Source organism: Cyanistes caeruleus, chromosome 9 (genome assembly GCF_971803275.1).
Source record: "Cyanistes caeruleus chromosome 9, bCyaCae1.hap1.1, whole genome shotgun sequence".
Lineage (NCBI taxonomy): Eukaryota > Metazoa > Chordata > Aves > Passeriformes > Paridae > Cyanistes > Cyanistes caeruleus.
This window is the reverse complement of record NC_141709.1, coordinates 12,785,143-12,800,614: the sequence shown is the minus strand read 5'-3', so window position 1 is coordinate 12,800,614 and position 15,472 is coordinate 12,785,143. Positions and strand designations below refer to the sequence as shown.

At 36.9% G+C, this 15,472-nt stretch overlaps 1 protein-coding gene and 1 long non-coding RNA gene across 17 annotated transcripts in view; one reads left to right on the top strand and one right to left on the bottom strand.

Moving 5' to 3' along the window:
- Positions 1-15,472, bottom strand: part of LOC111932757 (uncharacterized) — a 249,403-nt gene that overhangs the window by 209,490 nt on the left and 24,441 nt on the right. The window contains exons 2-3 of the long non-coding RNA XR_015273838.1: positions 3,988-4,122; positions 3,269-3,405 (exon numbers count right to left, since the gene is read on the bottom strand). This is a non-coding gene — a long non-coding RNA (uncharacterized LOC111932757). The remainder of the gene's footprint in view (positions 1-3,268; positions 3,406-3,987; positions 4,123-15,472) is intronic.
- The window catches only part of LOC111932758 (uncharacterized), a 62,022-nt gene that overhangs the window by 42,142 nt on the left and 4,408 nt on the right, over positions 1-15,472 (top strand). For 5 of the 16 annotated variants that reach the window (XR_015273835.1, XR_015273833.1, XR_015273832.1 and 2 more), the window contains exon 4: positions 4,783-5,870. The exons of 5 other annotated variants lie outside the window; for them this stretch is intronic. The gene's annotated coding sequence lies outside the window, so the exon portion shown is untranslated. Of the gene's footprint in view, positions 1-4,006; positions 5,871-15,472 lie in introns of all 16 variants that reach the window. 6 more of the 16 variants (XR_015273825.1, XR_015273824.1, XR_015273826.1 and 3 more) reach the window with 3 other exon arrangements.

The window sequence follows — 15,472 nt, the reverse complement described above, 5'->3', positions numbered from 1 at the left end:
AATTTATAAATCCATACGCAGCATGACTGAAATCAGAGACACTCTGGAAATAAGTGAGGTTGGAATGGACCTCAGTCCCTCACCTAGTCCAGTGTGCTACTCAAGGAAGAGAAAAACCTGGCATTACCCTGTGCTGGAAGACTTGTCCCAATTTTAAGTATCAGCAAGACAGAAGACACCAACCTCCCCTCACATGTCAGTAATAATACAAGGCAAAATTTTATATATTTATTTGATAAAAATTGTACGTAGAAGCTTATATTAGCTGATGACTGAATTGGAAGAAATGTACATTTTAGCTGTGGCATTTAACTGTTCTTCATGACGTGTTCTCCTTTGTAAAAATAAACAGCTGTAGTATATCCGATACTACCCATGGTAACTACTGCTAAATGCACTCAATTTAGACTAGACCACTAGATAAGGGTGTATCAGGTGACTTGGTACGATCACCACATCATGATATGGATGATCCTTTGCAAATACTTTCAGTTTTTGAATCGTTTTAATCTGACCGTATTTATCAATGCCCCACTAATATTTCTTATCAATTAATGTCATTCACTACAGCCTCCTCAAAGGCTCTTAAGGAGTTGGTGAACAGCCTGGACTAGATTCATTTCAAGTACTGATGGTTTGTTCTGACAATTCAAACAGAAAATCCTCGTTGCACAGAAGTAATCACCCTTTCCTAAACTCAACTTTAAAAGTCAGCACAAAAATTTCCATTTAGCTTCACTAAGAGGAAAGTAAAGTAACATCAGGCCCTTTTCAAAATCTACTTTGAAGACATACTGTTTAGCCCAGAGCTAGCCCTTGAACAACTCACTGTTTCTAAGTGAGTGTGACAATCCCCCCCAAAAGAATCTATTAAAAGATACTTGGCTTGAATTCTCAGAAACCAGAGATCTGCATAGAGTTCGCCTCCTTTAGCTGATAAAGTAAACGTGATCTCTGACCATTAAATAAGGGTTTAAATACCAGATATTCTCCTCAGGCATCTTGAAAAGATGTGGTATTGTCTCACAGACATTTCATTCATACTCAAAATCAGCTGGCTGTAACCTGTGTTTCTGGTATAGCATGAAAGAGCTTACTCGGGAAAAAGTAGAATACCTCTTACTCTACCCTGGGCTCCAAAGTGGGATATCAGGTCCATTTTTAAACTTACTGATATGTCCTATTGATGAGGCAACAGGAAATTCATTGACAGAACAGGAAGGGGACTGCATTTGAACACAAACCAACTGAGAATGATCAGTATTCTCTGCATTCCCTCTTACGAATCATAGATCCCATGTTAGACTACACATTTCCAAGATTTTCAGGGATATTAATAATTGAATGCATTCCATTTTACACCTTGTAATGTTTTAATATCTTTTTCCTTTTAAATCGAAGGAAAACACCATTTTATTATTCAATTTAGGATGTATCACAAAGAAATGGGTTGTACTACCTTTCCAATACATGTGTTCTTCAATACTTCAACACAGCACAAAATTAAATCTTTAGAACAACACAAAATTAAATGTTTAGGAGTGATGATAGAAATAAGCCTCTACAAAAATCAATACAAAAATATTTTGGTTTTCTTCTCAACTACATAGGAAGTTTTTCCTCTGTGAAGTCCAGCAAATAAACAAAAATGTTTGACACTTCTCCACTCTTGACCATCAGAGAATATTATATTGTGTCTCAAAGACCGTCTTTTTATTCAGAACTGTTTACACTCAGTCATGTTCTTGGTGACCAAATTTTGAATTTCCTGATAAAATATTTCTGTGTAATCATTAATTAAATTTTTCCAGCCATTTCCCTAGTTTCTCCAGATAAACTCCTTCAACTACATTTTCCACTTTCAACTTGCATACAATGATAGCATGACTGTCTGGAATACTTAATTTCTACAGACAAAAATCCAGCTGCACATATTTAATAATTTTCTTGCACAGTGAAGTAGCAACCACCCTTGTTCAGGGACATGTGAAAAGACTGAAGGGCACACAAGGAGGTAGAAACTATTCCTCCTGTCCACACTTTTCACTGCTCAGCCACTCAGATGCATAGGGTTGTAGAGAAACTTGCAGCAGGCCTACCATATCCATGATTTTTAAATACAGTTATAGATTTAATGATATGAAAATCAAATAAATTTGAGTAAAATTTAAGCTACCACACTAGAAAGAGTTTGCATATCACTTCAATAATTAATTACTTTTTAATCAGATTATACCCTCTGGAGTGAATATGAATTTGCATAATCTGGGAACTGTTTTGCTGAGCTCATCCAGACACCTCTTTTTAGGCTGCAGGTTTGGACAAACATTTTTAATCACATACCTAGCAGATGAAACATTATCAGTTTTCATTATTAAGTGTCTTTGAGTTGAAGAAATATGGAGAAAATACTTGAAAAGCAAAGAAACCAAAACCAATTCCAAAAGAAAAGAGACTTTCCAAACCCACAGAAGCATCTATCCCTGCATTCTGGTCCTGAAAAAACATATTATCACCTAATATAGGAAAAGCTTTCTGATCATAATTTTCCCTAACATAAGAAAAGCAGGAAACTATGCAAAGACCAGTACAATGAAAATGCCAGACCTAAACAGAATCACAAGTGAAGATCTATGAAAATTTTAACAAAAAATTATATGAATAATACACTGAATTATCTTCAGTTTATAATTACCAGCTAGTAAGCCACAGACACATAACCTCTTGCAATGCAACTGTCCAGCTGCCACGGTTCACAACAGAAAGAGAGCTTCCAAGGCTATTATTTCCCTTTTTCCAGTGCATTTTTGCAACATGTTTTTGAGTTTTATCTTTAGAGTCCAGCTGGAAGCACACTTCTGTTGCCAGCCGGTTTTCCCCTATAAACTTCCTCTGTCATGAAGGGAAAATGGAGAACAGTGGTGAAGTGGTGGGAGAAGCAGGAAAGTAAAGGGGAAAAATACAATCAGAAGCAGTAGAAGATGCTTCTGCTACCAGCAGTAGAACAGTTCTACCAGACCTGTGTATTAGGCAGCATCTTTTTAGTCATAATAACTCTTCATATGCACCTCATCATAAACTATTACATACCACACCTCTCACAAGAATAGGCATGTTTGCCATGTTTCTGTGCTCTCATTTTACATAAGCAACCTTTGTTCTACTTGTCTCAAAGTAATGAATTAAAGTGAGCAAGATTCATACTATAGCACATCTATACAAGTAGTTTTTCCAAGTATGCCCAAAAGGCATTTAAAGAGTAACTAACCTGATCTTCTGAACAATAAACAAAAATCAGCATAAAGTTTCAGTCATAAAGCAGTCAAACATGAGTAAGGAAGCTCAAAACTCAGTTCACTTCTTCCAGAGTCAATTTAAAAGGAAAATACCATAGGAAATCCCCACCTGAAAAGGAAAGTACTGCTTTATTAGACCAGCTTGAGTAGGCATACATAGCATAGAAGAAAACTGCATAGCACTTTCTAAGGTGCAGCTTTGCAAATAGGAAAGGCTAAAACTCTCTTATACTGAAGGTAAATCATAGCATCCAAAATAAAGGTTACCAAAGGAAAAAAAAACTGCCTAAAAGGTTATAGGTTGCTCCCACTAGTAATTCTCCATATTAATAATCTTTAAACAAGAAATTTCTCTCAGAGCTGTTTTCCAACATTTTATCTCCAGGAAAGAGCTTATAAGATATAACAAGCTTTCTGGTTTTGTCTGTCTTGTTGACAAGAGTAATAAAGCCTAGAGTTTGCTACATATTATTTTCTTTTATAGTCTCATGTTTAAATTTAAGTGTAAGATTTAGCAAAAAGTTAATTTGCATTCTAAAAATCCTTTTCAGACCCTCAACTTCATATGCTAACATTTTTAGCTATCGAAGTCATATGCATAAATACTGGGTTCATACATTTATATTTCTAGAATTAGCAGTCGAAGCTAAGCTTTTTGATAATGGAAACAGACTTTGGGGCTCTGGTTTACCTGCTAAACCTCTTCCTAGAAAACTATGGAGCTGGAGAAAACACATTCTGCATGCAGATTTCTTGGCTGTGCAGTATCTATCACACATCACCCAGGAGCTGTCACTTCAGCAGAAGGAGCAATATCAACTTAGACCTATGAGGAAAGCAGAACACCCAGCAAAGAATACATTAGCTTCTTAGTTAAGGACAAGAGGAGTCAACTATAACCCACAATCATTGCAGCCATTTCCTAATTAGAAGGCAAAGGGGAAGAGTCCTGAAAATAGGTTAGAGCAAATAGAGGTCTGAACTTACAGTTCAGCTAAATGCTGCACTTATCTTCCAAGTATCGATACCCAAAATATCCATAGAGATTTATATCTGGGAAATACATAGAGCTGCCTAAAGAACTGCACACATAAAAATGCTCTCAGAAGTCTGCAGGTTGAATATAGTCCCCCTGAACTATATGGGGGGAATAATGAGAGCCACAGGGCTAGAACTGCAGCCTTTAAATTTTTGCTGGTCATTTAACAATATGGCTAGAAACTCTCCTGGAATTTGGCCTTGAAAACTCTTCTCTGCCAACTGGCCAAGGAGCAGGCACTTGTACTGCCTCTTTCTGAAGAAACTGCTCACCCACCCAGGCCACAGACCTTGGATTTCAAACGTAAACCCACCCCCAGCTACAAGAAGACATTGTGATTGAGGGATACTCCCAAATGTTTCCTGAAGAAGCAAAGAGCAATTTAAACGTTGATTTGACAATAAAGGATACACGCAGTAATTGAGACACCATCTTCCCTCATTTCAGGATTTGCTCTGATGCCTCCTGAGAGGAGCAGAAAGCAGAGGGAAAGGGACCTGTACACACTGTCAGCCTGCTGTGCAAGACACGCTAAAATGATGCCAGCGAGGCACTTCTGCAGAGGGGGTCTCAGCTCCAGCCTGGCCGAAGCAACAGAGAAGTTGTCTGGGAGATATTCTGTGGCCAGTGACTTTAGGCTCCTCCCTGGTGAGATAAACACTGAATGGGCTGTTATGAGAATTCAGATTTTGTATTTTAGTAATGTGTGCTAATTAAGCACCTTAACCTAGCTGTGGAACACATTTAACAGAAATACAGTAGCTTGATCAGTCTTACACTAGGCGAATTTTGTTATGATTGTTTTAAATGCCTACTGCATTTATCTGCATATTTGAAGTGTGATGGAAAAATTAATTCTATTTCTTCTTATACAAACAATTTACTCTGAGCATTTTTAGGAAGGTGCCTGGATTCTACAGAAACTGGAAATGCCATGAAGATACATACGCAATTATGAATTAATTTGTTTTCATGTTCACCATCAGCACTGCTTTTTCAAAGTTTAATTTTAATATTACACTATTTTAATTCTCAGCATGGCAAGTGTGCACAAACATCATCTGACTGGTGGATGCTGGGGGTAGCTGAACTGCTTTATAGGAACTCTGCTGGGGAGTGTTCTGCGCACATGCAAGGCTGTGTGATATCGGTACTTAGACTTGACTGCAAGCAAACCAGTTTCTTAAAACAGAGAAATTTCTAAATTCACAGAGCAAAAGGTCTGGCAAGTGAAGAACTAAATGACAAATACCGTATCAGCTAAGCACAGAAGCATTCCATGTAATAGAAGATACCCACACTTTGAGACCAGAGACCAATTTAACTCCTTAACCATGCAGGATGGCAAAACATTTGTTACATAACAGCAACTTCACATGGCATTTTTACATCCTGCCATCTTTTCACTGAAGAACAGAAGATTAGACTTCTACCGACTCTGAGAGACGGGGAGTGGAGCCAGCAGCAATATTTAGCACAGAGTGACTGATTTCTGGCACCATCTAGCTTCTCTACAAGAGGAATCTGGCAGCCTGGTAGGTGCTTTTCAAAGCCACTGATTGAATGGTTGATACTAGTGCTATACAAAGGCTCAAGACAGCACAGGAAAGAATAAGAAATAAAGTAGTTCTGGGGCTTAAGACCTACTATTTTTATTTATTTCTTTTCCTCCAAATAAAGATTGTGAGGTAAAAATCCAGGGCTGAATATCACAGCCAAGAGAATGCAGGCTGTGTTCATCATTCAGCTTCTGACTATTCAACTCTGCCAAATATCTATAATATATATGAAAGTATTAGACACAAGCCATAATGCAAGTAAAACTATTAATTGTTCATTTACATGAAACATGGTATAATCTGGAAAGAACAGATTTGTTTTGACCACTGGAACTCTTCATAATTCCACTCAAGCACTGCAAAATTCGAATTTGTAACTGTAAAGATTTATACTCATTCACTGCACTTAAGGGGTTTTGAATGCTAGAAACTTCAATCCACCTACACCAGCTCTGTATGGAGAACTGCTGCCCATTTGAGAAAAGCAGCCATGTTTTGCACTGAATGTCAAAATTCATTAACTGATGAGATATACAGCCTTTGGATGCTTGTGCTCTGTAAAATTTTGCAGAAACGTATTTACTTGTCGACGTGATGATATGTTAACAGACTCATATGTTGGTAAACCAGAAAGGAAGACAAATAGGTTGGTTTATATCCTCACTAGAGGAGAAAATGGCAAAGAAAAAAAAGGTAAAAAGAAAAAAAATCTTTCTGGACTATACCAGACAAGAAAGCACAGTTTCTTCAATTCAGAACTTTTTTCCAATTCCCACAGTATAACTTTCTTTCCATTTGCCTGAAATCACCTGTAATGAGCATTAGGAGCTAATCCCTACACATTTGGTTTATTTGGCATAGGCCCAATGAAAGCAAGGATTCTCAAATGCATGACAAACCCAACCCACTTTCTCACTTCGTCTTTTCAACTGCATGTGACCACAGCTACTGAAAATAGAAAATTAGCTGCATTTACACACAAGTAATACATAGAAGTCTCTTAGATGGAAAAAGTGGAACATAGTTACATGCTTTTTCCTATAATCCACTTAAAGTAATATTTCTTTTCCTCAGGGTCGTAGCAAATTTTGTTAAGGCAGTTTCTCAGTAAAGAGGTCTAGGGCTATTCTGCTGTTGATTCATTCATGTTGATCAGCTCTGGTTTTGTGATATCATCCAATAACTAAAGTGTAAATGCAAAGTAGGCATAGCTACCTATGTGTTTTAATGTATTTCATTTACATTTTAATGTATTTCATTTAATTTTTATTTATTGAAGTGTCTTATGTTCTCTTCTCCCTAGATATGCAGGTTTTTTACACTCCACATTTTCCAATACTTTTGATTACACAAGACTAAGAAGGACCATATATTTTCCATGACATAGGGACATGTGATGACAGAAGATTAGTAAGTCAAAATTTGTTGTGGCATGAATAAGAATATCCTAGTGGGAAGGAATTTCAAGATTTAGATCTAAGAACTCAAATGCATCCGATCTGAACCACAGGCAGGAGTCTAAACCAAAATTTGAAACCACCCTCAAAGTCAGCACCTATTATTTGAAGATGCTTTATACTCACTGAACAGTTACAGATCAAAATGAAAGAGCAAGCAAAGCAAAATGAGGTAATGAGAACAAAGCAGAGAACATGTTCTTAGAGGAAAAAGGGAAATTGAGACATGTGTCATTAACATCTGACTTGGATGGTCTCTTAATGGGTTTATATTCAGTTCTATGTTACTCAACTGTAATTACTACAAAGAATGAGTTTTTACATCTCAGAATATTCTGGGTTGGAAGGGATCATCAAGTCCCACTTGAGTGAACAACTGATAGCAGATTGAACCCACAGCCTTGGTGTTAGCACCAAACTCTCACTATGTCTAGAACTAAAGTATCACGGGCTATTTCATGGTATTCACTTGAGAGACAAACTGCGCAAGAAATTTAACAGATTTCTGTGATATCCTTACACTCAGATTTCAATCTTCAGTAATGCACAGAAGAAAAGCTCTGGGATTTTCAGCAGCAATTCCCCTGAGTATCAAGGAAAGAGAATTTTTTAAGTCTCTTGGTCCTTTTGAAATACTCTGCATGCAATTTCAGGTTAATGTATTGTTTTAAAAAGCCTGGTAGGGAATTCTCTAGAAAGCAAAAAGTTAGATTTTCTGATATGCACATATGCAAACCTCAGTCTCCTGCATTCTCATGTACCAAAAGTTGCAAATATATTGAAAAAAAAAAAAAAAATAAGTCAAACCCATAGCCACCAGAATGTACTGTGTTTATGTAATTATTTTCAGAAGACACATTATGCAGGTAGCCTAATACAATCATAAAGACCTGAATGAGATTCTGATCCTGACATTCAGGTACCCAAAATAGGTGCTTAAGGATTGGAAAGACGGCAAAGAACAGAGGAGACAGTAAAAGTGTTAAAAACATTATAGGAACCTTTATATTTTATATTCAGGTGGAGTTTGTCATGAGCAGCCCACTCCCTTTTTGCGCTGAATAATTCCCAGCATTTTCATATCACATCTCAGATACACATATCAAAGACAACTTTCTAATCTTGCAAGTGTGCTTAGAGAGAAGAAAGAGGAGAGCAAAAAATACCAATAAACTCCCTCCTTCCTCCTTATTTTTATAAGGATAAATTATAAATTTACCTTACTGCCCAATACTTCTTGTTTTTATGAAATACCTGATGAATTCTCCTCCTAGACAGAGAAGACTGAAAGGAGGTAACTGATTTCTATGTGCATCCTGTTGTGCTCTTATTTTATAATTTAAAATCAATTTTATATATATATATGTATATATGTATTTCTCCAATAAAAACTGCAAAATTGCAGTTCTAGACAAAAAAAGTGTCTAGGATCTGCTACATTTAATTGGCTTGTTAAATGAATTTTATACTAGAGAAGAATCTAGATGTCAGAAATCATTTGTCTTCAAATTCCTCCCAGTTTTTACTTCATAACTAAGTATTTGAGTTGTTTGTTCTCCTTCCTCACCTCACTGTATTGAAATTAGATTACCAGTGCTGTCACCATGTGACAATAATACTGGGCTCAAGACAAGACCCTCATGTCCAAGAAAAAAAATCTACATTTCACAACAAGAAAATTAAGTTTCAGAAACCATGAGACTGGTTATATCCTTTCTTTGGCAATATTCTATTATTCCTTCCATCCTCTTCACTAATTTATTTCTTCCTCAGTCTTGTACTCCAAGCCTTCAGTGACAGCTTTTGGAACCCTAAACCAGTCTCAATCAATAGGTTGAGGTCAGCTGTCAGACCCATGGGATCAGAAAGATCAGAACACATTTATCCAAAGTCCAAGTGGAGTGCCCTATTCAGACAGCCATGCTGCCTGCTAGTTATCAGGTGGAACTGAAAATAAAACTTACATTAAAAGACAGCAGGATCATTATTTCTCCTTTCTGCCCCACCTCCTCGAATGCCTGAGGTCATTTTCCACAACAAAAATGAATGCCCTTCTTGAAAGTGTTTTTGTGCTAAACAGCAGTGGTTAATTTCTTGCAACTAATTAGTTATTCAAGTGAAAGTATAATGATCCTCCAACATGATTGAAAGTGCTTCAACTGAGTTTCCTGCTAACAGCATACTTCTAGAAAAGATGCAATAAATCAGCAGGGTTATGAAAATCTTTAAACAAAAGCAAGCCTATGACAGGAACCCGTTAAAGATATAGCCATGTAATATTTATGCACCTAGCTGCCTTGTGCTTTTAACCCAGCACTTTCAGCTATATCTTTGTAGTACCTGCATCATATTCCATAAAAATGAGATTCACCCTAGCTGCTAAGAGCCAGCACAATGTCTCTGCTTTAGGTGTTCAGAGCATAGGGTTACCATAGGGCTTAAGGGATGGGACTTCCCTCCAAATGGAATTTCTTCCAGATATTTCTAAATAAAAATACAAAACCTTTGAACAGCACAGAAAATGTAATTTGTGAGCTTCAAGCTCCTTTATTACCTTTGGCAAGAAAAGAGGCAGGTGCTGACAAAAGAATGGTTTATAAATCCAGAGAGGTATTGAGAAACAAAACTCCTTAGAATAGCCAGTATCACCTATGATTGTTCAGATTATGATTTGTGATTAGGAGTGGTTATGGAGATGGTAATAGGGGATCTCTTGAGACTTTTACAGGAAGTCCTGACTGTGTAAAATGCTATCCACTTACTCCTAAACCTAGTAATTCATTACAGGGTTTGCATTTAAATGTATTGGGTACTGCAGAAAAGCAAGACCCTGTAGTAGAAAAATGCATTTTGATAATGCTTGTGGCTTCTGGGTGCTACAGATGTACCAATCTGTTTAAATTTCCAAAACAAAGAGATATTTCCCTTTCTTTTTTTCACATTAAATGGTCTGCATATGTGCTTGCATGTATTTTTAAGCTACACATAAGTGCAAAGAAGCAAAATAGGAAGCAAAGAGAATGGTTCAATTTATTAACTTAGTTGGCTGTACATGCTTTCCCTCATCCCATTCACTCATTTACTTCATTGCAAATCTCAGTCTTCCCACAGTTTTAAAAGACAGAATTTGGATTCACAAAACAATTTGAGCTGGGGACTCAAATACCATTTCCTGGCCTACCTTTCCTTGCTGCAGCAAATGGCTGCCAAACAGGGAAACCTTGCTGCTGTGAGGTTGGAAAAGGGAGTTTTCAGGGAAGGATGTAGGAACTGCAGTTTGCTTGGGACTGGGAGGTGGCAATTGAAGGACAGAGAAAAGGAAACCAGACATCACTCCCCCTTCCCATAAAATCAACTTCGCCTTCAAGAAAGGTTTTTGGGCCAATGACCACTTTCAACTCACACCTTCTGTTGGAAAAATAAATTAGGAGTCCAGCTTTATTTTGTCAATAGAAAGTTTAAAGTGGTCACTGGAGCACAAAGCTTTTCAAAGGGTAGCTGAGCTCAACAAGGACAAGGAGGAGGATGTTGAGAAAGCCACAAAAACAGAGGCAGATTACAAACCATTAAAGGCCATGCCGTTTTTCAGTAATAAAGAAAAGGCCTTTAGAACAGTTCTGGTAATTTGTATCTACTTATTGTGGGCTATTTTTCTTTAGAAGAATATGTATTACTTAAAAAAAAACTCTGCCAGAGCAGGAAAAGGTATTTTGTGTTTGTGTGTTGGTCTTGATAAAAAAGAGCCACCAGGAAACAGTAAACTAACTAGGCATTTGCTCCCTGAATACATGGGATTATGCTTTTCATTTGTACTGTAAATCATTGGATCCTGTACAAGTAATTGTACTGCAATGGGTTTTGCCATGCTAAATATTTAAAGCTGTGTGCCCAGTCCTTCAAAGTCTGAGCTTATTCTGTGTTCAGAGCTTTTTAGAGTTGAGTCCAATAGCATATTTGTTTTGAATGGCTGTTCTTAGATAACAGTTACAAAAATCCAAAACTTGTTTACACCATTTAACCTGCCTAAGAGCTTAGCTTGAGACATTAAAAAAGCCACACAACAAGCAAGCAGAAAAATGCAGTCCTTTAGAATAGTCTCTACTGGTGAGAAGTTATACCATCAAAAAGCAAAAAGAATGTTTTGCCAGCTCTGGACCAAGAATTGCTTTGTTTTTGAACTGGAGCAATGACTGGGATAAAAAGACTTCAAGGAATTTCCTTTTCTCCCTGAAGATAGCCGTGAGCCCTTCTACTGCCCCAGACTTCATGTTACGGTGATTGCAAGGATAGGTATGCCTTGTGGGACCTAAGCAGAAGCCCTTGTTTATCAGAGTGTGCAAAATGTGAAAAAGAGTCAAAACAAAGCAAATCAGGCAATTCCATCAATCCTAGGAAAACTGTTCCCAACTGAGTAGTACCTTCAGCTCTAACAGGCAGTTACATCAGCTGTGTAGCAGATGCACATGGCCTGTTCTCTTAACCTGTATTGCTACCTTAAGAACAAGACTTCACCATTTACACACAGACACTCCTGGAGTGTTCTATACATTCTCAAATTGCATTTGTGGTCTAAGTTCTGTAAAGTATGGTGGTATTTTTGGGAACAAAGATGAAGCATAATTTCTCATCTGTTCCAAATTACACATAAAAAAAAAAAAAAAAAAAGTGAGGATGTTAGTAACAAATAGATTTGCGTACAGAAATTTCAAAAAGGAAAAAAAATGCAGAAATGCCAAAATACAATTACAGCAAAGGAAATAATGGAACCAGGCAATGATTTACCACCCTCACATTTTCAGAATTGCAGTTCTACTCATTAGAATCCAGTGCAATGTAGTAGACACATTATCTGCAAAAACAAGTATTTCATATTTCTATGCTACCTCGAGAGCTCCTGATACCTAATCTGGAAGCAGACAGAACTCAAAAAGATGCCTCTTTTCCAGTGAGGATGTGACTTCCCCTCCAAGGGCCTGGGGCACTGTGCCTCAAATGCTAATAGCTTGAGTTTTGTGCAATAGCCCTATACTGTTTATATAGCACTTCACATGTTCAAAGCACTATGAGATACCAGCCATCACTATACTTTTATGAGGCTGTAAGTATTACCCACTAAACATCAGGGTTCAAATGACTCGCTCTTGATCAAAAGAAACTTTGTGCAGCAGGACCATAATTATTTGAATTTGGTAATTCTCACAGACCATTCCTATGGCAACACAGAATGAAGAGGGGGATGGGATATTAAAGCCAATTGCTATTGCAGTCTGCTCTGGCAGTGAGATGGACACATGGAGGCTCTCTTAAGCAAACCTATACTCACAGCACCTTTTATAGAAAATTATTTTTAAAATCAGGAGCAAAAATTAAACAAAAGGTTTTGAAAACCCACAAGCATGTTTTTCTAAATGTATCTATTTCACATATTCACTGTGAAGAACATAAAAGACAACATGCAAATGGTACTGAACTATTCCAGAAATCCTAAAAGGGGGTTCTGAATTCATTCCAAAGCAGCTTGAGAGTTTTTATACCAAGAAGATTAGTAGGCAACTTAAAAGCAAGTCCATTTTCTGCAGGAAAAGAACTAGTCTCATGTCTTATGGCTGACTACAGTAGGACTCATCTTTTAAAAATATGGAATGTTTTTGCTCTCCATTTTTATACATACGTTCTTCCTATGAAAATTCAACTATGCTGACATTTATATCTTTAGCCTCAAAGCATCAAGGCTCTGTTCTTGAAAAAGAACACAAACACAAAGATGTTGAAAAACAATCAATGTACACACGGTACGTATTACAACCAAATAAAGGCTTGACATAAATGCTAAACAGGATAGATGCTGAAGATTCTTCTCTTTACAACTGAAATCTCTTTATCCAAAAATCCTGACAGTGAGATTGAAGACAGAATACAAAAACTCATCCTCTGCCTTTCCATCCTGTGTCCATCATATCCTACAATATTGTCTTTCCCACCTTTTACATTTTGCCTTGTACACAGCCCCAGTTTCCGCACACACCATATGTTTTCAGAGCACAGCTACACAATTATTGGCCTTAGAACCTTGCCTGCAGAATCATGTGGGAAATAGATCATACTACTAAGACAAAAATGTAGACCACTACACACAGTCCAGATTCATCAAATAGGAAAAGGATGCCTGTTTAAAGCTGCAACACAGGAAGGGGGAGGGAAATAAATTCTCTCAAAGGCAGCAATGAGTGCAGAGAGAATTACTAATAGAACCTTTTGTGTTTTAGCCAGGTTGATCCTGTTGCTATGAATATTTACCCTCTATCTTACAACTTTCACTTGGCATTTTTCAGGTACAGGCCACACAGAACTAACTCTATGCTTAACTATGCATGCAATTTCTACTGTTTTGACTAACATTGTCTTGAAAAGTTGAATTACTGAAATATTTGCTAAAATATTAAAGTATAACATCAATAGGTGAGAGTTAATTCATGGATATTAATGTAAGAACTAGTTACCATACTCCATCTACTGATCTGAAGAACAGATGTTTGCATATGATTTATGGACACCGAAATATGTGCATATCTTCCATAAATAGTAATGTGTTCCAGTAACAAAGAGTGAAGAATTGTGATCCAAAAGACTTGGAAATTTCAGGCAGTGTTAGAATTTATTTACCAATTTCTTGGCTTTAAATAAAAAGCAGATCTCATAGAGCGACGGCCTTAATCCCATACGCTGGAAAAGTACTTGCAATTTCAAACAGGACCAACGACACAAAGTAATAAATTGCAGTCAGACTCAAAAGAGCAGATATAAAAGTCTGTTTAGAATATGAGTGCAACTATGATTTGTTAAATAAGAGTAACAATTTATATAGGTTGAGACACAGCAAGTTAAACTTTTGCTAAAGTAAGCAAAAAGCCAATATTACTGTGTGTACTTTAAATTTGGGCTTGGAAGTTTCTTTAGTATCAAGATATAACAAAATACTAATCAGGTAAAATTCTAATGGGCAAAGCATAGTTTTGAGCTCTGCAATTAAATTATTTCTGGAAGCGCAATCAAATATTTGATTGAGCTAATATCACTGCTGCTCCTCACATTTGTTCTGTTCCTAAATTAGCTTGGCTAATCAGTATCCCACCTCACAGCCTGTGTTGTAAACATGTAATATTAGCTGATGGGTTTAATTTCAAGAGCACAGTCAATTTTTGGACAGCAAACTTACTCAAAAACTTAGTCAAAGCCTACAAACGTATGAAGCAACATGTTTGGAGATGTCACAGTTTCTAGGCCATCAGAACTCTGATAAAAGTTCTGAGTGAACTTCAGATCACTCTGTGATGGCTATGCATGTCAAACAAGTTCTGATTTAGTTTTATAACCAGTTTTGTGGACAATATTTCACTTTAAAGTGTTTTCTGGTTTTCTGCCCTCCTATTCCATGAGCAAGAACCAGGATTGTACAAAAAAGCAACTTTGTAGAATGCAGAATTTAAACAAGGCAATCACAGTTTTTTGCTCCTGTCTCAGGCTGGCATGCACTAGTGCTTCAAGATGTTATGCAGCTGCTACTTTTCCCCAGAGATGGCTGTACTCCAGTAAATGGTGAAATACTCCATCAAACTTTTTTTTTTTTTCCCAGCAGAGGTTAACAGAGATGTTTCCATAGGTCTAAGGGAACATGAAAACATGGTGATTGTGTGGTTGGATTTCTTGAAAAACATTAGCCTTAGATTTACTGCATCAGTAATTAGGAGCTGCTGCTACATTCCAACACGCTGCAGAAACAACTGCAGTTAGTATCTGTAGAGTACACTGAGTCTTAGATTACAGTGATTGTTATTTGATTCTGTTCTTGCAGCTTTTTAGATCATAGAAGAAACAAATACTTTTCATTTTGTCCTTTTGATAGGTGCACAGATTTTTTCCTTTCAGCATATAACTCAAAGTCATCTAAGAACAAATTGAATTTCTAATAACTACAGTCAACTGGATTTAATTCCTTTTGGTGGAAGCATAGCAGTGTCAATACTTACAGAGATTTAGTATTACTGCTGATTTATTGAAAGTAAAATGTCAGTACAACATGAAAATTTGTCATTTTAGAAAGGTTTAATAAAAAAGATGAAC